Source organism: Cheilinus undulatus, linkage group 23 (assembly GCF_018320785.1).
Source record: "Cheilinus undulatus linkage group 23, ASM1832078v1, whole genome shotgun sequence".
Taxonomy (NCBI): Eukaryota; Metazoa; Chordata; class Actinopteri; order Labriformes; family Labridae; genus Cheilinus; species Cheilinus undulatus.
In genome coordinates, this window is record NC_054887.1 from 17,569,270 (window position 1) to 17,595,382 (window position 26,113).

The 26,113-nt window shown below is 40.5% G+C and overlaps 1 protein-coding gene across 2 annotated transcripts in view; it reads right to left on the reverse strand.

Moving 5' to 3' along the window:
• plxna4 (plexin A4) overlaps positions 1-24,317 on the reverse strand; it is a 283,307-nt gene extending 258,990 nt beyond the window's left edge. Inside the window, exon 1 of one of the 2 annotated variants that reach the window (XM_041780599.1) lies at positions 24,177-24,317. The gene's annotated coding sequence lies outside the window, so the exon portion shown is untranslated. Of the gene's footprint in view, positions 1-21,860; positions 22,313-24,176 lie in introns of those variants that run through there. The other variant, XM_041780598.1, reaches the window with a different exon arrangement.
• Between the last annotated feature and the right edge of the window lie 1,796 nt (positions 24,318-26,113).

Consider the following 26,113-nt stretch of genomic DNA (forward strand, 5'->3'; position numbering starts at 1 on the left):
TGGTAAACAGCTTAACTTCTCACAGTGTAAAAACATTTAAAAATAGCTATCGCATTCATAAAAACACTATGACTCAAATGGGATTAGGCGATTATGGGTGAGTAAGAAGTAGCATAATTACACATAATCCTTTATATTCATAAGGAAAAAAAAAATCAGGTTTTAGCACATTTATCTTAGATTATCTGTCATGGGGGGGAAAGGAGGTGAATGAATGACAGCTGCTAGCGCACACAACAAGTAAAACAACCGTGTCACAGGTAAACAGACTGAAATGCAGCCTAGACACTAAAGGATGACTAAGATTTTAGAGGCACACAGCTAGAAGTTAAAAGAGGTTAAGTTTGTTAGACTCCAGCTTTGCAAACAACAAAGACAAAAGCCAGTGAGGTTTCAGTTAAATAAAGGAAGTGTCAAGGGTTTGTCTGGTAAAAAAAAGGTTTATTTAGAATTAAATAAAAAATTTCTGAGGCAATACAGTACCTAAAATGTAGTTATAGGGTAGGTTAAAGTAGTAGATACAACATCAAATGACCCACATTGATTGTAACTGTTATTTGTATTTTTGTAGTTGCTGTTTTAAACCATTTCTGTTGGCTCAATGGGCTTTTTGTGACTTTTCTACCACTGAGAAAGGCATAATTGGCTGCTGTGAATCCTCAGAAACCCTAAAAACAGTCAGACACAGCCTCTTCCTGTCCAAAATGGACACCATACATAAACCGCAATAAAAAATAATATACATTATTATAAAATATTATATATTAATATTTTCCCACTTTTTCAATTATTTTATTCAACAGCATAAAACCTAAAGAGAAATGTCAAATATTGATTGATTTTCAGGAATTCAACCCTTAAAATGCCAATCTAAAAGCATAAAATTCTCGTTTTTAATGTGAAAAAAAGAGAATTTTCAGATAGTACATGCAAATTGGATTTTCTTGGAAGTGGTTATCCCAGCCTTTGGTATGTCAATATTGAGCAGCAATACTGCAAATTTGAAGCACTGACTTCCGAATGAAAGCCTAATATGATAAAAAGTGTTTTTTTCCCTTTGATGGCTGTAGGATCAAAAATTGTGGTTCTCATGGCTTTTAGCCTGTTTGCGGCCTGTTCAGGGTTTTCAACGGGTTTCATGGGCCATTTTTGGTCACAAGGGCACTGAGTGTTATCTAAAAATGTACAAAGGTTATTATTGAACCCTTACAGGTTCTGTTAGTAAAATTTCAAAATTCAATGAAAAAAAACTTGCCCTCCAAAACCTGTGTTGCTGGCATTTACACAGCCAAAATAATTTTATAAAGCTAACAGAAAATTAGCACAAAAAAAAAGAAAAAAAAAAAAAGCAGCAAAATGGCCTCAAGAGTCTTTAGGGTTAAATGTGTCTTTCTGGTTGACATGATAAAAGTTGGCCAGGGTCAGTCCTTTAAGGGTATACAAGTGGTTCAGGCTGTGCATCTGCCTTATGAGACAGTGAACCTGCTGCTATGATGTCTTTTTGGGATCCATAGAACCTCATGCTTGTCAAATCACTGGTGAACATACAAAGTGGGAGCTTATGTTTTATTTATGGCTTATTTGGTGTCACTGATTAGGACGTATGGAGTTGGGTTGTTAGGATAAGTTGGAGTAGGCTTGTGCAGTAAAAATCAGCAGGGGCCATGGAGAAAAGAGGAAAAACGAGCGAGGAAATCGGAAAAAGAGGAAAAGTAACATAGAAGAAGAATAAGAAAACAAGCAGACAGAGATGTGTGTCCCAGATCAGCATTTGTTCTGACTGGAATAGTAGAGTGCACCCCCCACACACCCCCAACCTCTGCCCAACCCTCTCCCCTGCTGAGCTTTGGCACTGATCAGAGGAAAAAGAATCACTCTGCGATGCAGCCTCACACTGGGACCGGAGGAAAACAGTGTGTCCCTGCACTCACCAAGCCTAATCACAATCACAAATGTACACACTCCCTCCCTCTCTCTCACATCCAGACCACAACACAGCCAGACACACACTCAACTTGACACTTTTGCATAAAACACACACAAACACACCAAGCATACAGAGCAGGAATATCCCCCCCCCCCCAAACACATTGTACCTTGGCACCAACAACATCAGCCCCTGCTACAACATGGGCTAAAACCAAATTAAACTAGAGAAAAGTAAACTGAGGCTTTTCAGTTTGTTTGTGGCTAGGGGGAAAAATCACAGGCCTCTGCTATTCAGGCATGCAGCTCAGGAGAAGCTGTGGCTAAGAGGGAAACTGAGCAGCAGTACATACAGTGAAGTCTGCTGCTTGCAAGAATGAGAGAATTAGCAGGGGACCAAGCACAGGAGGATTCATTATTACTATTCTGACAGTCTCTGCATAAACACTCTTTCTCACACAAATCCAATTATATATTACTTGAGAGTATAAACAAGAATGCAAGTCTGCATATGAATGCAGACCAATTTAAGCACCAATTTCAACGCTCTCAGGCTAAACTTGCACACAAATATGCATACAGCCTTAAATAACATGGATAAGCATGCATGTACAGTATGTGAAACCCTGTATGCACTTAAGAAATCAGCACCCTTGGGTATAGAATTATGATTTGCTTTATCTAACAATCATTTTAACAAAGTAATGCAATTACTCTTTTGTTCCTTCAAATATGTCTGCACTGAAATAGAGGATAAAGATGCATCATTAGGAATTTCTGTGCCGCCCTATCACACACACAAAAAAAAGCTGTGAAAAACTTAAATAAGGATAGAGTGATCAGGTCTAACATGCCTTTCAGGCAGAGCTAACCCCTGCTGATGTACAAAACAGATGGCACACTCATCTCTCTCAGGAAGGCAGCAGCAGAAGAGAAAAAAGAAGGACAGAGACGATGGAGGCAGGAGGCGGGTGTCCTTGGTTACATCAAGACGTGGATTAGCAGCATGGATTACTGTCACCAGATACCCTGTCTAGATCAGGGTTAGGAGGTCTAATCCACCACAGAGCTGCTGATATTATAAAGAAAGCCAAAGGATTGTACTGTCAACAGAGTAAATATCATAAGAATGGCAGACAATCGTCTGAGAGACTATGTTATTGTGTACTACAGATGTAGCAATCAGCCAAATGTTTACAAGAATCCAAGTGCTGCAAATAATACATAATGCTGAATTATTAACTCATGTATTCAGTTTGAAAATTTTTGCAACAATCTTGAATGGAACTTGGTCTGTAAAAGAAAAACAGATCTGGGGCTCAACAGATGGAGTTGGTCATCTCTCAGCCTGAAAGTTGAGGCTTCAATCCCGAGTTCCTACACTCACATGCTGATGTGCCCTTGGGCAAGACACTGAATCCCAGTTTGTTCCACTGCTTCATCACTGGCATGAGATTGTGTATGGATGGGTATGAACAGGATTAGCTAATACTGATGGCCACTCTCCATCGAAGCCTCTGCCATCAGTGTGTAAATGTAGAGTTAGAAAAAGTGCTTTGAGTAGTCAAATGACTAGAAAAACTCTGTACAAGCTCAAGTCCATATTGCCATTTAGATATTGCAGACAGATTTTGATTCTCATGACTCATTGCAGTTTTAAATAGCCGGAAGAACAATGTTTGATACATTTGCTTACTATGGTCTAGGCAGCAAATGCTTAGGCCTTTAATCAGATTTTGGCTGATATGGTCTAAGTGATAGTTAACAGATCGTGCAGCAATTTATCAAACATGATGATGATATTGCAAACTTTCATGGTTATATCTGGGGATTAATCAACATTTGGAGACCTTTAGGTGACAAATAAAGTGAACACTAGGGCACCAATGTGGCCGTTACTTTCTTTGAAAGTTCCGGCTTTTGGGGTAACTTCTAAGACCAAAACTTTGGCTTGGCTAGGTGCAATTTAAACTCAGCACATGCACTGGTTTGTCCAAAGTCTAGCAGACACAAATAGGATTTTGAAAATGTGAGAGACCCCACACAATGGCAAATAATGACAGATTTGACAGCTTTGCTCTTTTAGTGTGTGGTGAGTAGCAAAATAACTAACATGGCGCACCACACATTAACAAATTCAATCACCAACAACCAAAATCTCCACCCTCATATCTCCAAATCTCAACATGCAAGGCAGGACTTGTAAACAACCTAAATGTGGCTAGTTGTTTGTAACCTGGTGATACACTGCTGAACCAATTTCGATCCAACTCCTCTCCTTGTCAGTTTGATTGTGGTGTGTTTTACAGAATGTGTTGTACAGTTTAAATAGTCATGGTTCCATCTCATGTTGAGATCCATCTAACTTTGTGTGTTGCGTATACTATCGTCATGATGACTATGTTAGCTTGCTTCCTGACTGGTAATCTTCTAGTTTTAAAACTCTACAGAGTGCATGCACGGCTGTCCATGATATTCTCCCATGCAAGAGGATTTATTCATCTTCTGAAGAGATTGGAGAGGGTAAAGACTGTCTTGACACACCTCACACCACAGGAGTAACTGGCAAGATAATCTTTAGAAGCATCAGTTAATAAGACCTTTTCTTACTTTGGTTTGAAGAGGGGAATCAGACTCAAAATCAGTCTTTTTATCTCATAGTGTGTACCCCGCCTAATGAAATTTCCAAAGATCTATTACAATGATTCCTCCATAAAATCAGTTCTGATCTAGGTTGGATGAAAATTTTTCATCATCTTCTTTGCTAGATAAAAAACAAGTATCTAGTGGCTCCATGTATATAAGAAATTACATGGTTATTCACAAAATCCAGCTATAACAGAAGCAAAAAGGGGGCAAAATGCAGAGAAGTATTTGTCCTGAAAACATTCTGACCCAGGATAAGTGTGTCACACAAATTCTGTGTCACACATATTTTGCTGTCTTGCTTTCTTGCTGTTGATCTGTCTGTCTCTGGGTTTCACTCTCCAAGATTGAGTCAGAGCATTTCAAAGAAGTGGTCTAGGCAAACATCCAACTGGACAACCCCACTGGATTTTAGAGAAATGGCTGACATCTGCCCATCCCCTTTTTTTGCTCAATCTCTTTCATTTTATGCCACTCCTTCTCTTTACCCTGTCACATCTGAGACTTACTAATCCTTCTTAGTAGATGGGGTTCAAACACCCTTGTTTTTCCAAACACATACTCACATTCAAGCCCCTTGAGTGTGTTTTCTGAACAGAAATAATGATCTGTGCATTACGTCCTTGGTTACAATATCACTGGTTGTGCTACTGCACTGCAAAGAGAGAAGAGAATGACAGAGTCCTTGAGGAAGTACAACACTCAAACAGTCCTTGGTTCTGAAGTAAGGTCACTCAAACACACACAGGCATTGCACACACTCTTGGCTCAAGCTGCGCCTTTGTGCAGCGAGTGCTGATGCAGGCTGAGATTGGTGGAGTGTGTTATCGTCAGTGCAGATCAAGAGGCTCTAATGTCATTAGGAGGGCCGTTGAAGAGCCCACTGGCCTGCCGTCAGCGCTTCGATCTGATTGGGTTAGATGAGGGTGACTTCCTAAAAAGGAGGGGCTTCTGTGTTTGATACAGACCACACAGTGGCACACAGAGAGGGCCGTTTACAGGGTGAACTTAATGAAGCTCTGGATTCAATTAGTCTGTCTGAGTCCAAACAAAGACAGAAGAGCAGCTCATCAGTGAGCATTAGGGAACATAATCACACACGTGCTGCTGAGAAAGTTATTAGGATGAAAGATGATTAACACACGCTAATTAGTTCTATAAAATGCATACCAAGTTTAAATTTCAAGATAAAAGAGGTCACATTTTTGACAGCTGCAGCACATCTATGGACCTTTTTGACAAGTTATCCACCACATAAGATTTGGGCGATGGAGTGTTTTCATAAAGCTTAAAAATTCAAAAATGTTAGCATAAGAGTGGAGAAGAGCTTGAATATTTCTGTTTAATCTATATCTAACAAGAAGCACATATGCAGATTTTCTGTTAACAAAAGAGACTTCTTCTCAATCTTTCCTCTGAACTGCCCACTTGTTAAAGCCATGTTGCGCCACAGAAGCCTGTTCTGAATCAAAAAGGCAGAAATATTTTGCTGTAATTACTATAAATGCAGCCAAGAATCCCTCTTAAATGGTGTTGCTAGGCACTGTCTGACAGCTGCTTTCATAAAAAAAAATTCAAAGCCTCTAGCTCTCGCTTCCCTCTCTCAATTCCCTTATTCCCCGTGTTAACGGGCAGGCAGGAATGCAAGGCCGTGTAGACAAATCAGCTCTCACTTCCATCAGCTGCTGACTGGCACCATCTTTCCATCCCAACACCTCCTTCCTCTCTTTCTGCATCTATCCATCCTTAACATCCCTGTACCTCCACCTTCTAGCTCTTCCTCTGCACTTCTGTTACTTCATAAGAGTAAAATTTCTGCCCCCACTCCCTCACCCCTCTTTGCCTCCCTGGCCCTCTCTTTCTGTCTCATCTCTGGTTTCCAGTATTCTATTTTTCTCTCGACACAGTAATTAATTATGAGTCGTACTTTGCTTGAAGCTGGGATGACTAGGGATGTTTTGCTGCAGAATGAGCAACACTGAAACAAGACACGGCAGGGTTTGTGTGCTACTCTCTCTTTCTGTGTATGTATGCTTGTGTGTTTTGGAAGGAGAGAGAAACAGCTCAGCTGTCTGTTACCTTCAAGGCAGGATTTTGCTGTGCAGCTGCTCAACAGCCATCATGAAAGTGCAAGTATTTATATAAATAATAGCCTGACTATTAGTTTGCATCCACATAGCCAATATTACTTGTACATTAAACTAATCAAAGATGCATCAATTACAATATCTATGTCATCTAAGAGAGAAAAAGACCTGTGAGTACTAAAATGCAAAGATATGTTTGATATGATTAAGGTATACTGATGTAGTAAGCTAATCAAATGGTCTTTTAAATCCTAAAAATGTCTTGAACAGAGAGGACCTTAACCATAAATCTGAATCAAAACTAAAAGATTTATCTAAGTAAACACTGCCTTTGTTTGTGGCTTCAAGTCTAGTATTATCAGGGCACCCATTTGCCTCAACAGCAGGACAGCAAACACATCTAACAGTACTGTCTACACAGATGTAAAAAAAAAAAATAGCTGCAAATATAACCCAAAAATTCTTCCAACAGGCCTGGTGTGACCTCTGCAGTATAAATCTCTGATCTCAAAGTAGCAGTAAGACTCGATTTCCAGTAAAGGTGACATCCTTAAACCTCTTCTTTCACATTAGCTCTTCACTCTTCCCTGTCACTCTCCCGTTTCCCCTGCCTCTCTGGCTCAGCAATTTCCAAGCGTGTCAGTGCCACTGAAGCAAGTCATAAATCAGGAATTATAACACTTCATTTTGCACACAGCACACTTTGGGCCTCTGATCATAGTAAACTGGTTATGTAAGACGGTGCAGGGGAGGTTATGTGGATGTTAAGACTTTTGACCAACAATGGAGGCTGTTTAATCAGTGCTTGATATAAAACCTCCCATATATGTCTTCCTTATTTGGGACTGTCCCTCCAAACCTAGAAAAATAACAAAGGTTATGGTCTGCTGCAGCAGAATGGAAAGCACAACCCCAGATTAGTGACCAGGCTGCCAAGTAAGGTGGTGGAAATCTATTTTTGGAAGGAGAGGGGAAATAGTTAGCTGCAACTTCAAATACTAAAGTTGTATGTAGGATCAACACTTTTTTCCAAGTCATGCACAATCCAAAGGTTGAGGGAAATTGGATTAATGTGTGTTAGCGAACAAGAAGGAGCCAACATTTCACATTTGACATTTTGAAGTGTTATAGCGGCAAAAGCAGCAGGTTTAACTAATTGCAATAACAATGGCTTTGTTCCCTTTTTCTTCAGGTACATTTCCAGTTAGCCAGCCTGCACAATAAAAGCTCTAACTGGAACACATAAATGCTAATCAGCTATAAGAAGTTGTATTAATTCATCCTGCTCTTTTCCTGTTATGACACGCCAAAATGTGCTGGGAAAAGTTAACAGGGCATGTAGACCTAGCAGGCAAAAAACCCTGACAGGCAAATACTGTTTACATGAACACACACACACACACACACACAAGCTCAGAGCCTATGGGAAGGTTAGAGAGGAGTTAGATAGCTGTTGTCCAGGTTGAGACAAGTCTGGTGCCTTTAGGAGAACACACAGGCATATTGTAACTATCCAAACCACAGGGATAATAGAAATGGAAATGTGCAAAACAAATGTGTAGCTTGCAAAAAGACACAACAAAGACTGCCACAGAACTGTCAAATGTCCACCAAACAGCATTCTGCTTCAGCATTGCAAAACATATCCCTATTGTTTAACTAAACTTATTTTTCTTGACTTCAGTCCTTTATTCACCACATGTGAATCAGTCATTGTATCAACTTGTATGAGTCACACACATGCCATTTTACCTAATAAACCTCATTGTCATCAACATCCACTAATCAAATCATTCAACTTTCAGACATGGCCACAATGATCAGACATTTAAAAGTGTTACTTTAAACTGGTTCCAGCCTGTTTAGTTCCAGAGAAAAAGTGCAAAAAGTCATCTCAGTTTGCCAAAAAACTGCCTCTAACCTATCATCTTAATAACTGTAAACAGGATCCAACTTGCCCTATTTGAGAGGTTTTGTCACTACATACCAAAAATGTACGCTGGCCAGCCACTTTATTAGATACACCTGTTCAATTGCTTGTTAACACAAATAGCTACTCAGCCAATCACATGGCAGCATAAAGATGTGGTTAAGGTGACTTGCTGAAGTTCAAACTCAGCATCAGAATGGGGAGCAAAGGGGATTTAAGTGACTTTGAACATGGCATGGTTGTTGGTGCCAGACTGGCTGGTCTGAGAATATCTAAAACTGCTAAATTTACTGGGATTTTCACACACAACCATCTTTAGGGTTTACAGAGAATGGTCAGAAAAAGGGAAAAGTGAGCAGCAGTTGTGTGGATGAAAATGCCTCGTTGATGCCTGAGGTCAGAGGAGAATGGGCAGACTGGTTGGAGATGAAAGAAAGGCAACAGTGACTCAAATAACCTCTCGTTACAACCAAGGTATGCAGAATACCATCTCTGAAAGCACAACACTGAAAAATAAACTTACTGGCCACTTTATTAGGTACACCTTGCACGGCCTCAACAAACTGGACGATAGAAAATCTGAATATTATTGTCTTGTCTCATGAGTCATGATTTCAACTGCGACATTCAGATGTTAGAGTCAGAATTTGGTGTCAACACCATGAAAGCATGCGTCCAAATCTGCAGCAACTGCCGGATGCTATCATGTCAACATGGACCAAAATCTCTGAGAAATGTCTGCAACACCTTGTTAAAACTATGCCACAAAGAATTAAGGCAGCTTTGAAGGCAAAAAAGGGTTCAACCCAGTCTAGCAAGGTGTACCTAATAAAATGGCCAGTAAGTGTATTTTCAGAGTTCTTTTTCTTTTACTTCTTTAGCCATTATTTGTCCTTTTTTTAATGAAAAATACTAATGTTTCTGAAGCTTTCTATGTCTTTTCTTGTGCTGAACAGAGTTAAAGCAGACTTGACCTCCAAGATTAACTTCTAAGACATGAAAGACCAATTATTTAGGAAGCTTTGTGCTGATTAGAATAAAATGTTAAACTGCTTTAATTTTTCTCTGATCCCTCGTGTGTTTTTAAATATAAAAATGAGTCTTTCATATGTATCAGTCTGTGAAGTAGCACTGAGTATATGAGGCGTTTAAGTGTGTTTTCAAGTGTGTGTAAATGTGTGCATGTTGTGCAGAGCTCAGTATAAAGGCATAAACAGTTGAACAAAACACTCCTATTAATCTGTCCTCTCTTATCCCATTCCATCACTCTGTGTCTCTCACACATAATAAAAAACACCATGAACATCTGTGTGCCTCATCAGTGCAGCAGTTGATTTAGTTTACCAATGGATTACAGCTTCTTCTTATAATCCACAGTGGTGATGAGGAAGAGACTTAAAGATCTCAGCTCCTGGTTTAAGATGCACAGCTGTAATGAGGTCAGCCGGCTGGTCTTAGCACCCTTTTAAGTTGTTATTGTCCTTTGTTTCTTTGTTTCGCTTTTAACAACCCACTAAATTCAGCTAATTCATTCACTCAAATCAGTTACTACATGAAACTATCAGAAAGACCAAGACAGGAAAGTAGTTGTTCATACTTTTACTGTATTTAAGTGATCTTTCTGATAAGCAAGGGGGAGGGATTAAAAAATAAAAGCCATCCAATGAAACTACAGCCTCACAAAAAAACAATGGATTAGATACACTCATGTCACAAAATTTAGCAAACTACTATTCAACTGGTACTCTTGGCACTGTGCTGTGTTTACCCCAAGAGCATACAGCTGCTAAAGTTTAAGAACAGTCAAGCAAAGCTGTCATAAAAGCCTTCTGCCTTACTTTGGCCGTGTAGTAAAGAAAAATAAAGCCTTACTTCTTATCCTCAGTCTTATAAAAGAAAAAATAGTAAATGTCACACTTTGCCATCCTGTTCTAATACCAATCCAGAGTAAATTACCTAAGTATGTTCCATGTGGGATAGATAGAGAATGTGGGACATGCTAGTGAAGACAGAATGTCTACACCTGCAGAGACTTGCCGCCCTGCAGTAATGGTCTCAGAAAAGTGAAAAATGAACAGTTTGACAGGTTGTGTCAAAAGTGCCCTTCCAACTGCGCAGATATCCCCATTTTTAAACACATTCAGCAAATGGTGCTGTATCATAACTCCTGCCTGAGAAAGAGCAGAGACAGGGAGGGAAGAAGGAACAGCTGACATGACAAATGAGCACAAGTGGAAAAGAAATGTTACTGTTCCCTACAAGTTTAGAGTAAAAAAACAGGAAAGATGGCAAGTAAAAGCTTATAAGGTAGATAATAATAATTACCATGAGAACTTAAATCAAATAATATAACTAACATGACACAAAGAGGTTTATTTATACACTGCTGCAGTAATCTGTAGACATAGGGATAGGAATTGATAAGATTTTATTGCTATCAGTATCATTCATGATTCTTCCAATCGATTCAACTCTTTATCAATGATATTGATGGATTAAACCAATCACTTATGTATACACAGGCCAACATAAATTAAAGGTATTTCCTGCTGTTAAATGAGGAATATGCAACTGTGTCGTGTCATAAAACTAATACTGTGGCACCATAATAGGCAGTAATTGCCAGTAATAGCCAAAATTGACAATAATTATAGAACAGACAGCCCTAAAATGTAATACAGTGTTGGCAGAGCTCTGAATTGAGGAGTCAAATTTTGAACTGTGGAATTCATTAATGTAGACTCACATGTTGAAGTTACACCCTTTAAGACATTCTGTATCACTAATACTACTATTAATGCTATTAACATGATCAACATCACTAGAGGACACTTCTTTATCCTTAAAGACAGTTTGAGCAGCACTGTTGCTATGGATATATGCCCAGAACCAACTCCTGTTTACCTTTTGGCTCTCAACAGTAAAGTCAGGGCTGCTACTGTGCTCATCTATGATAAAATAATGCTTTTTAAATGGACTTTGTAAGGTTGTAAACAACAGGCATTGCAGAGACTCCAGACACTGTGCACTTTTGACTGGCTTTGCTGTCTCCAGCACTCCCAATAACAGCATTAACCAAAAAACATAAACCCAAACTCTTAACAAGATGGCACACAGCACATTGTACTCTTAGGAGAATTTACACTGAACATGATGGACATTTACAGATTTCAAGGTGATTTCAAGAGATTTCAAGCTGTTGAGCTGATGCACATAGCTTCTACAGGGAAAACTGCACATCTACATTATTTCCCATTTGTTCTTTGTGTTGCCAAACTGCAAAGACTCACAGCTCAAATGATGCTAAGCACTACAAGGAGGTTCAAAGAGATCTGATTTAGAAATACAAACAGTGTAGCGCAAAAACTTCAGCATCATAACATTTTCCATTAAATATGCAAAGACTAAACAAGAAAACGTCATGCATCAGTGTGAACATACGTGTTTCTAAGGAGAGTGACAGTCTATTCAGCTGTAAATAGCAAGCTTAATGTCAGCGTCATACTTGGTCTGTGATGTCCTGAGGCACAGAGAGGCATCTGAGAAGAGGAGGGATGAGAGGTCTAGTGGGACGAGGGCCATGATTAAATGATTCAGAGACTCATAAATCCACTCTGTCATCTTTCTACAAGAAGCCACAGACTCATTCACACTTTCTATCGCTTACACACATGCACACACAGATTACAAACCACAGGCAGTGCATGAGCATCAAAGGCACAAAATACCCACTTACATAAGCCTCCAATATTATACTGCCTGTTATAACTTTAACTTTTTGCTGTACAGGGGGTGCGCAGTCTTCACACGTATACTCTGCAGTGCTGACCTTAGCTGTTCCAAGCTGGGTTGATTAAACCAGGTTTTAGACATAGCCATAACATATAAAGACAAGACAAAGCTGTCAACTGTCATGGTATGGTTGTGCCAACAGGAAAGAGCAGCTTCTTAACTGTAAGACTGTTGCAAATATTAATCAGAAAGGACATGACCTTTGTTGTCTTTTCTAACAGAAGTTGAGATGTTGTGCAGGGTTGTACTTTACCATGAGCCATTAATAAAAATAAAAATGAAAGGCTATTTAAAATAAAATCTAAATATATGTTATAGAAAAAAAAAAGTTTTCTTATGTCCTGCCTCATGGGTAAAGAGAGATGCTATCAGTTTGTTGAGGTTAATCAACATTTGAAAATTCTAATCAAGCAACTTTAAGCACATTATTGTCCAACACCATTATAATTCTACAATTTTAGGGTGGAATTTGCAGCTGCAATGGCAAAACTTTATGCGTCCTTTTCTTAAAAACATCCATGAGAATCAGCTGGAAACCAGCTTGAAGCCATTTAATTAACTGAGAGGTGGGTAAACAGAGTTCACACAGGTTTACGCTTCATTACAAGCCTTTCCACAACCCCTCCTCACTGTTTGTCTCCCCACAAACTTTCCCTCTCCCTTTAACTCCATCTCTCAAAGCCTATGGCATAAACACATCAGACAAGCTTCCCAGCCAGCCATTCACAGTTGCAAGTGAGAGGATGCAAATTGTTATCCGGCGTTTTACTACCTCTGTCTCTTCCTCCCCCTCTCCCCCTCCCCTGCTTTCGTCTCCCCACAGCTGGTCATGGCCGTTTTTATACTTTGATTTTCTGCAGGCTTTACCTCATCGCATTGCTTTTCTCAAAGTCATGGAGGAAAACCTCTTACACACACCGATTTAAACACGAACAAATAAGCGCACACACAAACATAACTATCTGGTTGCCAGATTTGCCGGTGGGCCCAAAACAAGCCAATCAAAGCTGAGCTGGAAGGACTGCCATGACAATGCAGAACGGATGGACACAAAGAAAGAGGAGGGAGGGATGAAAACTCTGTCAGAACTTGTGCGTTCTCCACAGCTGAATTTGTTGACTCAGACAGAGAGAAGGGGAGCCTTTTTGAGAGCCAACAGAGAGAAAAATAAAACAGTCAGAGGAGGATGCTTCTTGCAATACAACAAAGTGGCGCACCTTTCCACTTCTAGTCTGTCATCTGGGGATTTGAGTAGTGCTCATGTCTACAGAAACTTCCCAAAGCTCTGTGTGGGAGGTGGCGGGAGAAGATTTTTTGGCTGTACAGTGAGGTTTGGTTTTAACATCCAAATACTTGATCCATACAAGATAAAATGGATATATTGTTGGTGCAAAGTTTTAAGGTTGAATTATATTAAATGGATAATCCACTCCTGTCACTGTTTGGTGAATTAATGCTCACATATCACAGGATTTAAAGAAGAATCAAATGGATTTGGTGCTTTACTGCTGAAATGTGCCACTGATTAATTAAAGCAACTGTGAGGAACTTTCATGCTGAGCAGATTTAAGAGGCCCAGTGGCCAAAGCACTATCATTCTTGGTGTCATCCTGCAAGCGTAGTACTCTTAAACAAATAGTTTTCCTTCATCCTTTATCAAACATATGATTAAGAGTGGCGCTTTGCAGTTGAAAGTGTTGGTTCATGTGCTTGCTAAGTCTGACATGAGCCCAGAGGCGAGGATGAAACTTATGAAAAATAACTAAGAAGAAATAATCAATCTTCTCCTCCTGATAGTCTAGTTTTCTTTTTGGATCACGCAGGCTTATCAGTAGCTATTTAGGTCCATTTTATGACCAATTAAATCCCTCATAGTACATTAAAGTAGTCGACCATCCTTACTTAGTTTCTTGTTTTATTAATTATTCATCCAATTCTGAAGTAAAACAGCATTTTCCTGATTATATGTTCCCAAATGATAAGATTTGATCATTTACTGATTTCTTTGGTAGTCAGCTAACTTGGATCCTAGGCTTTGCATCCCGTCATCAACTTTTATTAACCAAAGGATTAATCACGTAATGAAAAGGCAGATAAATAAGTCATGCCTCAAGCCTCCTATGGTGCATTCTGCTCTGAAACAGTGTAAAAAGTTAAATATTAATAGTGAATCTTAGTCTGGTCATGGTTGTATGAAAGGTCAAACTATCATAACATAAACCCATCACATCTCCTCAATTTGTCCTGCTAATTCTCAAGCAAAACACAGCAGAGTGGACAGTTGATGTGCAGGGGTTCTCAGTTGACAAATCATGTTGCCATAGGAACAGTTAGTAGTGTAGGTGGCAGGTAAGGATGCTGTGTGTCACTATAATGGGAAGATCTAATAATGCTGAGCAGAAATACAAGCTTTACCTTGAAGAAAGTCAGCTTTCAGGGTTTAGTTTTTAGATTTACAAAGGTATCTTCACAACCAGGGCAAGGACTAAGAAGGATGACATAAATCAAGCATATTTGTCAAAATTCAGGGATCACGTGTGAGAAAACACAAAGGATGATGATTCATCCGTTTGGAGGGTGAGACAAAGAGGTTGGCTGGGGTTCATGGCAAAACTTTCAGTGCAGTCCTTCTTTTCCTGGCAAGTTTAATCACAGCAATCGCAAATCAATACCCGTCAGTGATGAAAGTCCAGAATAACAAATGAAACACATTTTTATTCCAGGAGAGCAAGAAATTTCGCCACAGCACTTGGCTAGAATTGGGCCCTGGCTAAGAGTCAATCACTGTATTCGCACAGAGACGCAAGCCCTTCCAAATCCCATCAACAGAAGAAAAAAATACTCAAGAAAGGCAAAATCCCAAACTCAAAGGGGAGTAGCACGCAGAGAGAAGAATAACACGAAAACCCAGTGTAAGCCTTGTTAAATCTCTCTGTAACATCCCCAACATTATGCTGCTAGACTATGATATATCCTGAAGGGAGGGGGAGACAGGAGAAGGTGGAGTGATACAGGGAGGGTATTACAGTAAAGCATATCCTCCCCTACCCCTCCGCCTTCTGGCTACAACGCAACAGGGGGTCCTCTCTGAGCCCGCTGTTTCACAATTACTGTGGCAACACTGCATACTGATGCCCCCTGACACCACTGACACTCGGAGCAGACAGGAAGTGAGAGATGGGGGACTAAAAAAAGACAGGAAGAGAGAGCGTGTGTAAGGGGTACAAATGTGTTGAGACATATCATTAACTTTAAATCCTCAGGTCATCCTAACAGAGGATCCCTTCTGTGATGAAACAATAATATACTATGAAATTATAGCAATCAGTAAACAGTAATCTCATTCACAGTGCATTTTACTGTCAGCCCAACTCAACAGGGATAATTCTACATGGGCCTGAAAATACTTGTCAATCAAAGCTGTAAGGATAAAGTATAATACATAGCCCTGTAAACCATAAGTCTGCACAGAAATATTTGTAATGTTTCACAGCAAAACCTGCAGAAGAACTAACAAAAACTATATGGGTGAATTTAGTCAGTCTTTTTATAGTACTTCTGATTTCATTTTAATTTGTTTCACATGAACAGAGAAGGATGTCATGCTCCTAACCCAAAAGTCATTGACATTAGCATCCCAAAGAGTAAGTACAGTTGAAACAAATAAAATCATCAAGTAAGCAGGACTGAAGCCAGTGAGAGCACCATCATGACACAAACTGGCATTAAAATTTACTACAGTGCTTTCACAGCACTCCAGGCCCTCATGGTCAACTACTTAACATCTGACCTTGCATTCACAATAATATTGTAGTACAATAGAATCACACGTTTAAAGAGAACATCCAAACACATTTTTATCCCTGCAGTCTTGATTAAAAAGCCCTTGTCATTGAAGGAGGAAATGAAGAGAAAAACAGCTCAAAGGTTCACAGTAAATTTCTGCCTCCAAAGGATGCCTCTGGGATAAATTACAAGCCATAGAAGCATGGCTGCAGTTCATATGTCGGTTGTATATTACATGATAAATATTGAAAGCTCCGAGGTATTGTCTGTTATGAATTGATAAAATGTGTGTGCATGCATGCATACTTAAGCATGCATTGCGTGCCCCTGCTTCTTTGGATGAAAACAGCATTATGGGCCTAATCCTTGTGTGGACTTAAGGCGCCGGCATGGGAGGAAATGAGAGAGCGTGTGCCCTTAGACCGTCTGCAATTTTCTCATCATTTCATGCATCTAAAACAAAACTAATTTAGTGCTTGTCATGCTCGGCTTGGCACACACAAACAGAAGAGCCAATATGCACAGTGTGTCACCTGCTGCTGCATCAAAGAGAGTTGTTTATATATCAGACTAGCAGCTTCATATGAATCATAGAGACCTGGGAGAAATGCTTATCAAAAGGAGCAGTCTGGTAAGCCCACTGATATGTTGGTGCCTTTCCACATCTCACTGATCCCCATCTAAGACAGCAGCATCCCAAGTCTCCTTCTTGCTTTATATCCTGCCTCATAGGTCATTCCAATGTCGCTACAGTCGGGATATTTTTTGCCCAACTCTACACACAAACACTGATAAAGTTATGTGCTTGGCAGCTTAGAGTGAAGCAGAAAGAGATAGCATGGGAGAGCTGGAGGCAGAAACAGTCAGAGAGAGAGAGAGAGAGAGAGAGGACTGAGAGAAGAGATGAAAGCAAGCATGAGAGAAGGCCAGAGGGAGAAAATGAAATTGGTGCGACTGCGATATAGTAGCGTGTACATGTATTGGACCCCATTATAAAGGCACGTGACGAGACAAGACTCTACTGCCAAGAGCGAAAAAGGACATCCTGAAAGCAGCAAGATAGGTGCGCACATAAACACCTAGCAGGAGTCACATATATGCTGAGTAAACTATTCAGAAAAGAACAAAGCTCCTCATTAAATCGGACATTGTGACAGGTATTGATTTCCCCCAATACAATTTCCAACGCCTATTGTTTGGAGATCCTTACTTCAGATCTCTGCTGTCACTGCTCCAGCCAGCATCAATATGCAGCTCTGTGGTGCATTACAAAAGGGTTAATTACATACTTGTAGGCAATTACTGTCTTAATGTAGCATAGCACCATCCCCCAAAAATTAGAATTTAGATCTAAGGCATCAAGCCATCAGTTACCAATGCAATCTCTTTAATGTAATGTCAAGTGCCACACAAATAGATATTCAGCCTTTTAAATTTCCCAAAAGCCACTCTCTAAGGTCAAGTGTATGTACACAAGTCAACAAATATGAGATTTTAATCAAAAGTAGACCTCAAAGGCAGTGGTTCCCAACCTGGGGTCGGTGCACCCCTAGGGGGGCACCCAAGATCTCAGGGGGGCACAGGAACCTGCCCACTCTGTAGTTGTCAAAATTAGATGTACACTTTTTTTTTTAAATCCTGATTTGCGAGTTTTCCACTTTAAAAATGTAAATTTGTACATTTACAATGTACATTTACAACAGTTAAAGTTAAAAATGTCTAGTTCTTTCTTCAAATTTATGAATTTTTAAACTTGAGAATTTCAATTTTATTTTTCTTGAAAAGTAAAAAGATTGTTTTGAGTTCTTTTGTTTTGAGTTTACAAATGTAGTCAGGCTGATGGGACAACTGCTATAAGGTAACTATAAGTGAAGCATCTTATTCAAAAATCTTCCTGATTTAACTATAAACTGAGGGATAAAAAGGAAAAACACTGCGTTCCAGACAAACCAAACACACTCTTTTGTATATTGGCGGTTAAAGAAAGAGAGAAGTATCCTCAAACATCATATAAATTGTTCTGTATTAGCCCACAGCCATTGTTGAAAAATCAAGTTTCTACTGTGCTAAAATATGGGACACAGATTATGTTGGGAAAAACAGTGGGTGACACGGAAATACAATTTGCAATCTTCTCCGTGGTGTTTAGTAGGACGGGAGAGTAGGAGGAGGAGGAGATCTAATTGGACACTAGCCTGCGTCTGGTAGTCCTGTCACAGCCCAGAGGGGTTTAAGAGTGTGTGTGTGTGTGTGTGTTGTGAGAGAGAAAGAGAGAGAGACATCAAGTGAGAAAGCGAGCAACAGAGAGAGCATGAGAACAAACAGAGAGCTCCATTCAGGTCCGACCCACAGACACATCATTCAGTCTGACATGCCGATACATCTCTGTGACCAGAGGATTCGCACTGGGCCTCGCCAAGCCAGTCAGTCACAGATGCATCATTCACACACACAAACACACTTCTGCTGAGTCTTGCCGCCACTGCTACCAGGCATTTATATCACTATGGAGAATCTCTCAAACATTCCCCATTCATTCTCATTCACAGTTTCCCCCTTGACGTGAATATATTGCTAAGATTTTCAATGGAGCTTATTCTTGCCAGTGCACCGCCCCCAAAATGTAATGAATGTCTTTACTACCAAGGTTGGAGTCAGAGTTTATCCATTAGCAAGCCATAATATTGACAGGGCTGTGCTCTGCGGGTCCAAACTGCAGCCTTGTAGCCGTAACATTGGCCGACAGACAAGGGGTAGTATGTCAATGCGAGGTGCTTACAGGCCGATAAAGGCTGCTGTTCCAATTCCTATAGGCAGGACTTGATGGACAGCACACAGGGAGGGGAGGGAGAGGGGGAGAAGGAGGAAGGGAGGGGAGCAGAGGAGTGCCAAGTGCTCTTAAGAGTTTACAACTGAGCTGGAATTTGGTGAAAGGACAAGGAGGCAGGACACAGATGAGATAGGATTATCAGACTGCTCAAATGTTCTTCCCCTGAGACCTTGACAGAAGTGCAACCCACACACACATTTTACACACCACATACACATCCTTCAAGAGGACAAGCAGACAAATTGCAAAATTCAGGATGAGTAAGGGACAGATTAATGCTGAAAACTAGCCTCTCAACCAAAGTCATACTGATACAGACAAGCAGAAGAGCCTCAGCCTGCAGTAAAAACAACTGCAGAGTACAAACAGTTAAACAGCAAAAATAGAGCAAATATCAAACAGCAGTATCAAATATTTGTTTGGCAAGTGTATTTTCAGCTGTCAATCAAGAAGCCATCCCAGCAACTGAGGTGCCTTGTGAAAAGAAAACTGAAAACCAATGATTTTTTCTTCCTCCCTAAAGTACAAACATCTGATGTTAACACCATCTAAATGATAATAAGGAACAATGCATCCATGATTCTGAAAATGGGTTTCTATAAACCAACCACTCACAATGCCATTGTGCTATTGAAAACAATCTCAGTTGAGTCAGGACTGTCTTAGTATATGGGATGAACCTATCCACTGCACAAGCCCGTGAAACCACACTGCCCCTCATGGTTTTCTAGGATATAGCCACATCCCCTCAACCATGCTCTACTGAGTAAGCACCAAACACAAGCATGTTTGACTTCAGTTAGGACTGTTAGACCACACAACTCCAGATTTATCATCACAGAGCTCCTTGTAAGATATATATGCAGAAACAATAACGCTATGGTGTATCAAATTGTATTTTGAGGGGGGACACTGAATTGATGCATCGAATGTGGAGTGCAGGTGGACAGAGGGAGGGAGCAACCGGCAGAGGGGCTCAGGGTACTCAGTGTGACTGCTGTACTGGGGATCTGCATTTTGCATAGGCTGGAGCAGCTGCTTGTGCATGAGGTGGGGGGGCTGGGGGGGTTTGTGGAGGAGTATAAAGTCGTATTTGGAGTTGGGGACCTACATCACACTACATGGTTGAGACTTCAGCTTATACAAAAGAGCATGCTCTGTTAACATCCCTCCCTTAAATGTCAAGAGATCAGCTCAAGCTCCAACAAACCCTCCCATTCAAGTGGAGACAACACTGGTGCCAGGAAATGACACAGATACGGTGAGCCAAAACAGGATGATCAACCCTGTGTACAACTAGGATGTCGACTAAAACTAAGACAAGAAGAGCACATGCATCGTTTTAAGACAGTGTTAACTGTAACAGTGTCTTAAACATTCAGCCTCAAGGAAAATTACTCATCATTGCTCATCGCCACGTCTCTTGGCTTACTCTACAGGACGCAGCTCCAACACAACGCTAGACAATCTCAGAGAATGTTGTCTGTCCAAAAGCTTCAAAAATGTCTCAATAAATCAAAGCAATGCAATGTTATGTGTACTTTGGCAAAAGATTAAAAAGGTAGCCTTCTGAATTAAGCATTTACATTAGCTCTCTGTCAGTCCTTTGATATCTAAAAACAACATTTATAGACCACTGTGACTGGGTATATCATCAGGCTCAAAAGCAAAATTCCCGAACATTTGGCTCTGTCTTACAGAGGAAAAATTCAATTTGAACAATCTCTTTCAATATCCTGTTAACAAAACAGGTTTAACATTAAATGGCAGTATGTGATCTTGGTAATAGTTTTCCCTGACTAGTGATAAAACTCCCATTAAAGTACCCAAAGCTGCCGCATACCACTGAGATTAAGCCCCTGTGGAGAAACAGTATTGCATTACAGTTTGTCTGTTTACTAGAGCAGGCGTACCCTAAAGTCAAGTCTTCAGTCAAGTTCAGACGCTTTGAGAAAACACTGGCCAATCCTGGAATACTTCAAGCAACAAAGGTTAATTTTTCATCATATCACTAGCATTTTCACTTAAATTACACTACATGGTTGACTCAGCTACTCAAGCCAGTAAGTAAATGTGTGGCTACAAGATGAGTTCTTACGATACTGTCCTTGAAATATCATGCTTTACTTGTTAAAGGCTACATACAATCATTCCAGCGTGGGTCCCTAGGATGCAGGGCATGCTCCAAAACTGTATGAATCTACTGAACTTCTATACCAGAGACATGACATGTTCATAATTTAACTCAAACAGTCACGGATTTACAGCGGTCAACCATTCTGACCAAGCCATGTGTAGTAGAAAATCAGATAGTTTGGCCCATTTCCATGATTCAGAGCGAGCCAGGGTACAAATCCTAATTGCAGTCCAGTCGTGCACACGCCAGTAAACGCTAGTCCTACACACGGGGTTCATCCCGAAGGCACTGCGTAAATCTGACGCGGAGTCCCCTGGTACATCCCTCAGTTTTTAACCTTCAGAGTTTTACGCTACAAGAGGAACAAGCACTGTTTAGGCATGCAGCTCTCTCGGGCTTACAGTGAATGAAGGACATGAATGATAAGAAGCGCCAAACGGACGAAATCCAAGGTCCTGAATTGAGGGAGAATATCCCATTAAAAATTTCCTCAAATCCCACCGGTTTAGTTTACGATCCAAACGGACAGGTTCGGCAGGAAACCCGCCCGATCACGGGAGTGCGCAGAGCAGGCATGGCGCAGCCAGAACAGGTGCAACACGCCTCCGTCACCTGGCTGCTGCAGTGGCAACCCTTACAGCTCAAACCTGTCTACAATGGCACCAAGCTACACTAAAAACAGTCCTGGTTGAGGGATCTAACGCTGTGACAAGTCTCTCTCCTTACCTGTAAGCTTTGCAGATATCACTTCACAGCCGCAGCCGCATCGACACTGCGGATAAGAGGAACGTCCAGAGCAATCCCCAACTCCGTGTACTCCCCTCCAAAAATGGGAAATGCTTAGAATAATGTTATATCCTGATTGAACGGCTTGTCCACTTTAAATCCCCGGTAGAGGTGAAGTTAGAAGGCGATTCCTGCACGTGAAGAAGAAATAGCAGCAGACATCCAGCAGCATCCCCGATCAGCAGGACCCTTCTACACCGCTCTGAGCGCTCTGACACCCGGGAGCTGCACCTCCCATTCCCCGGCGAGGACGCACTTGGTATGCCGCTGGAAAAGCCGCTGCGCCGTATGGGATACCGCAGGAGGGCAGTGCTTGTGTGCGTGCGTGTCAATGTGAGTGTGTGTGCGTGTAGAAAAAAAAAAGCGTGTGTGTAGAGATGTGACTCAGTGCGGTGCTCCTGCTCGACTGAGGTGCTGAGGGTGCTGCGGCGGAGTGCGAGAGGGAGAGAGGGAGCATGGGAGGGACGGAGAGAGAGAGGCGCGCGCTGCCTTGGAGTTTGCAGCCTCGCGGAGGATCTTGAAGCTCGGGAGGGACTGAGTGGATGGCGCTCTGCCCGTTGAAAAAGGAGACTGTTTTTGACCAAAGATCTGCAGTAACATCTCGGGTCTGGAGGGGGCTGCGTTGGGGTTACAATATCAAGCCTCTTGAAAACATCTGCCACCCATGGCCACCTTTACCATCAGATTTCCTTTAAACATATCGACAACTTATAGAAATACAGCCCAACGCAGTTTTTACATTGATCTCCAGTGTTAGCATACTTACACAATCACCTTTACTACTTTTTAAATTAACTGAAAAAGTTAATTTTTCTGTTTGACTGCTCCAGTGGACGGTTATTATCACCTACGAAACAATATGATAGAGGATGAGAGATTAAATAGAGCTCATGCTTTGTAAAAACATGGGTTTATGCAAGGCAACGCACCAACCCCGCTGCGAATGGGATTTAGCAATGCCAAAGGGGAATTTAACACAAATACGCAACAATACGGTGTTGAAATGATCAGATCATCGGATTTGAATATCTAATCGCAGGATCATTTAAAAAGACAGAGATTAGGGAAACACTGCAACATAATTACGACACTTGCATACTTGTAGGGGATTAAAATCTGCATTTTTGTTCTTTGATGATCTTTAATATGCTCCAGGAGTTTACCCCCCCACCCCAATACATTTGAGCAATTAATATTCTAAAAGGCCTCATTATGTAATGGTGTCTTTAAGTAATAAGCAGTGTGGGGGTGCAGATATAACGCAGTTTTTTTCATATCCCTTTCATCATCTGAAGATAATTCAAAACAAATCCATCATGATCGGATAAATACTGCGCACAATATTGAGGTTTCTTTTATTTCTCTCACAGCATAACTTCCAAATAAAACCTTGCTGGCATGTGATATTTTCAAAAATTCAATGAGTAAAAACGAGGGTTAAATAAAAAATAAAAGTGGGGAAATAAAAACTTTATGAAAATATGAGCGCGCGCCCTCTGATCGTTTATCGTACATGTCTGAACCCCAGAGGCAGAGAGCGCCAGAGGGGGTGAGGAGAAAGGAGAGGGGGGGGGGTCTTTTAGGGGAAGAATCTGTGCTTGCTGCAGCATCCTCTCCCTCCCTCCCTTCCTCCGTCTGTGCTTCACTTCCACGGTGCTTCCTCGCTATGAAACACTGCATCAGAGCCCCACCTACAGGCCAAAGAAACTTCACAGCCACTTGCACTGACAAATACAGACAGCCAAAGTGCTTCACTGTCTAGCCCTGCAGTGCTCCTCGACTTGTTGTGACCTTAGATTAAGTTGAACTTTTCTGTCTGTCTTTAAACGGTATGAACGCAAAATGAGACCTGCAAAAACATTTTATGCTACGAATGAAGCACAACTTTTCAGCTGCAAAACAAACAGAGCCGTGCCAGATGAATGCCGCACAATGCAGCTAAAAGATTAATGCTTGTTAAACAGAAGGAAGACGATGTGTTGGAAAAAAGAGCAGCCAGATGGGTATTAGCAGGATGATACCTAGTTTTGTTGCATTCTTTTCGGCCAAGAGTAACTAAAGGGAGGTAAATGGAACCAAAACACAGGATTTTTACATTTAAGCACGTATGCACCGGTTTAAAGTCGAAAAAATACGCAAAAATATAAAAAAAAAACCGTCAACTATGCAGCTAGTTTAGCTTGACGTTAGAGTTGGCGTCACCATGGCGCTAGTAACTGCCAACAGCAGAAATTTTAACAAACTTAGCCTACTTACCTCGACAGTTTTCCGTGGGTTTCCACTGGAATATCTAAGTCCAACATGTAAATCCATTTCTGAAACAAATATTTAACAATAGTTAAGGTGATACTGTAGAAAACAAGAGTGGGGAAAACGTCAAAATAAGGGACTGCCAACAACAGGAGGGTTCAAAACAGTATGAAAGGGCAGCCCAAGGAGACTGTAATCAGAACCACCTGTGTGGTCGTTATGCTTCAATGATAATACAAACTACGTCATAGCCACGATAAAGTCTGTATCATCTATAACTCCACAATAGATGTAACTGCATTAGCCTGCATATTTCAGCTTGACAATATCTAAGTACTTCTATCAGGCCTGCCCACAAAATTGTCTGAGCCCTTAAAAAATAGTAAATGAGCCCTCACCAGCTGTGATGTCTCAGTACTATTGGTGCTAGCATCCTGGCTAATAGTTACCTCATGTTAAAGCTGAAACGTGTGTCAAAGTGATATTTCTCTGGTGTTGGTATTATTTATTTCATTACTTCCTTCCACCCATTATTTCAAATCTTTCTGCCTCTTTTAACCCTTTTTGCAGCTTTTTGCCCATTTTTGTCACTTTTTAAAAACTTTTTTTGCCACTAATATCCCGTTTTTACCTTTATTTCACCTATTTTTTGCCACTTTTAGCCCTTATTTGCAATTTTTGCCACTTTTTGTCCATTTTAGCAATATCTGTCTACATTTTTCATCTTTTTTAGACATCTTTTGCTATTTTTTCTACCGATTTTTGCCCCTTTCTGTCCATATGTGCCACTTTTTGCCAAAATTTACTTCTTTTTGATCATTTTTGCTTTATTTTTTGCCACTTCTTCTTGCCACACTATACCATTTTTTGACGATATAAGCTTCGGCCACTGTCATTTCAAATCTGGGGGCTGTGTGGATAGAGTATCCCATCATCCCCTTGAGCAGAATGTGTAGATGTTTACATATTGCCTGTTGTACAGTGATCCCTGCTGGGGTTCTTTTGGTCATGTTTCTGGTGGATGGATGTTGTTTTTGATGTGAGACACATTTGCACGACGATGAGTGAAGAGTCTCTGCCTATGGCTTTTTATGCCTATATGGACACAAAGGACATATTCTTCATCATTATGAATGGCCTATGAGGTTGACTCTCTGCTTTGTTCTTGCTGGAAGAAATCCACCTTGTCACAGATTTTCAAAAGTTGCTGCAGTTCTGACATATTGTAAAAATAGTAACACTTTTATAGGTGTAATTGAAATATGTGCAGTGTAGTAAAATGACCAAAAAGAAAAAAACACTGTAAATGTATTTTACTGCAATATAAAGGAGTGACTTAACCTGGTTGGAGATCTCTTGTTGTTCTTGCCGATAAGGAAAGATCATATTTTACTGTGCAATGACTCAGTAGCAACTCACTACTTGGAGTAAACTTTAAATTAAATACTTTTTCTTGAGTAGATTTACAGACCAGTACTTTTACTTTCACTATAGTAAATTTTAACCAGAGAAACTGTACTGATTCTGTCTTTTACTTGAGCACATAAGTCCTGTACTTTTTCCACATTTGGAACTGATTTTTTTTTTAAATTAAGCCTATATTAGTTTTATTATTGCTAAGTTTTTCATTCATATTGAATGCAGTAGCCCATAGACCTAATATTTGTATGGGCATGTTGTATGGCTAAATTCACAAAAGAAAGATATAAAAGGGCATTTTGCTTTTACTGTCCACCGTCATCTCAAAGGAAGACTGACCCTGTGTAAATCAGTTCACACAATATGCCAACACAAGCTGTGTGCTTGGGGGTGGTCACTATTTACCAAAAATCTCTTTGACAGACCATTGATTTTAGCATGTCAGATCAGTGTCCATTTATTATACTTTGGTCCCAGTGACAGACGCTCTCTCAGAGTCATTTGAAGGTTGAAAATAGATAGAT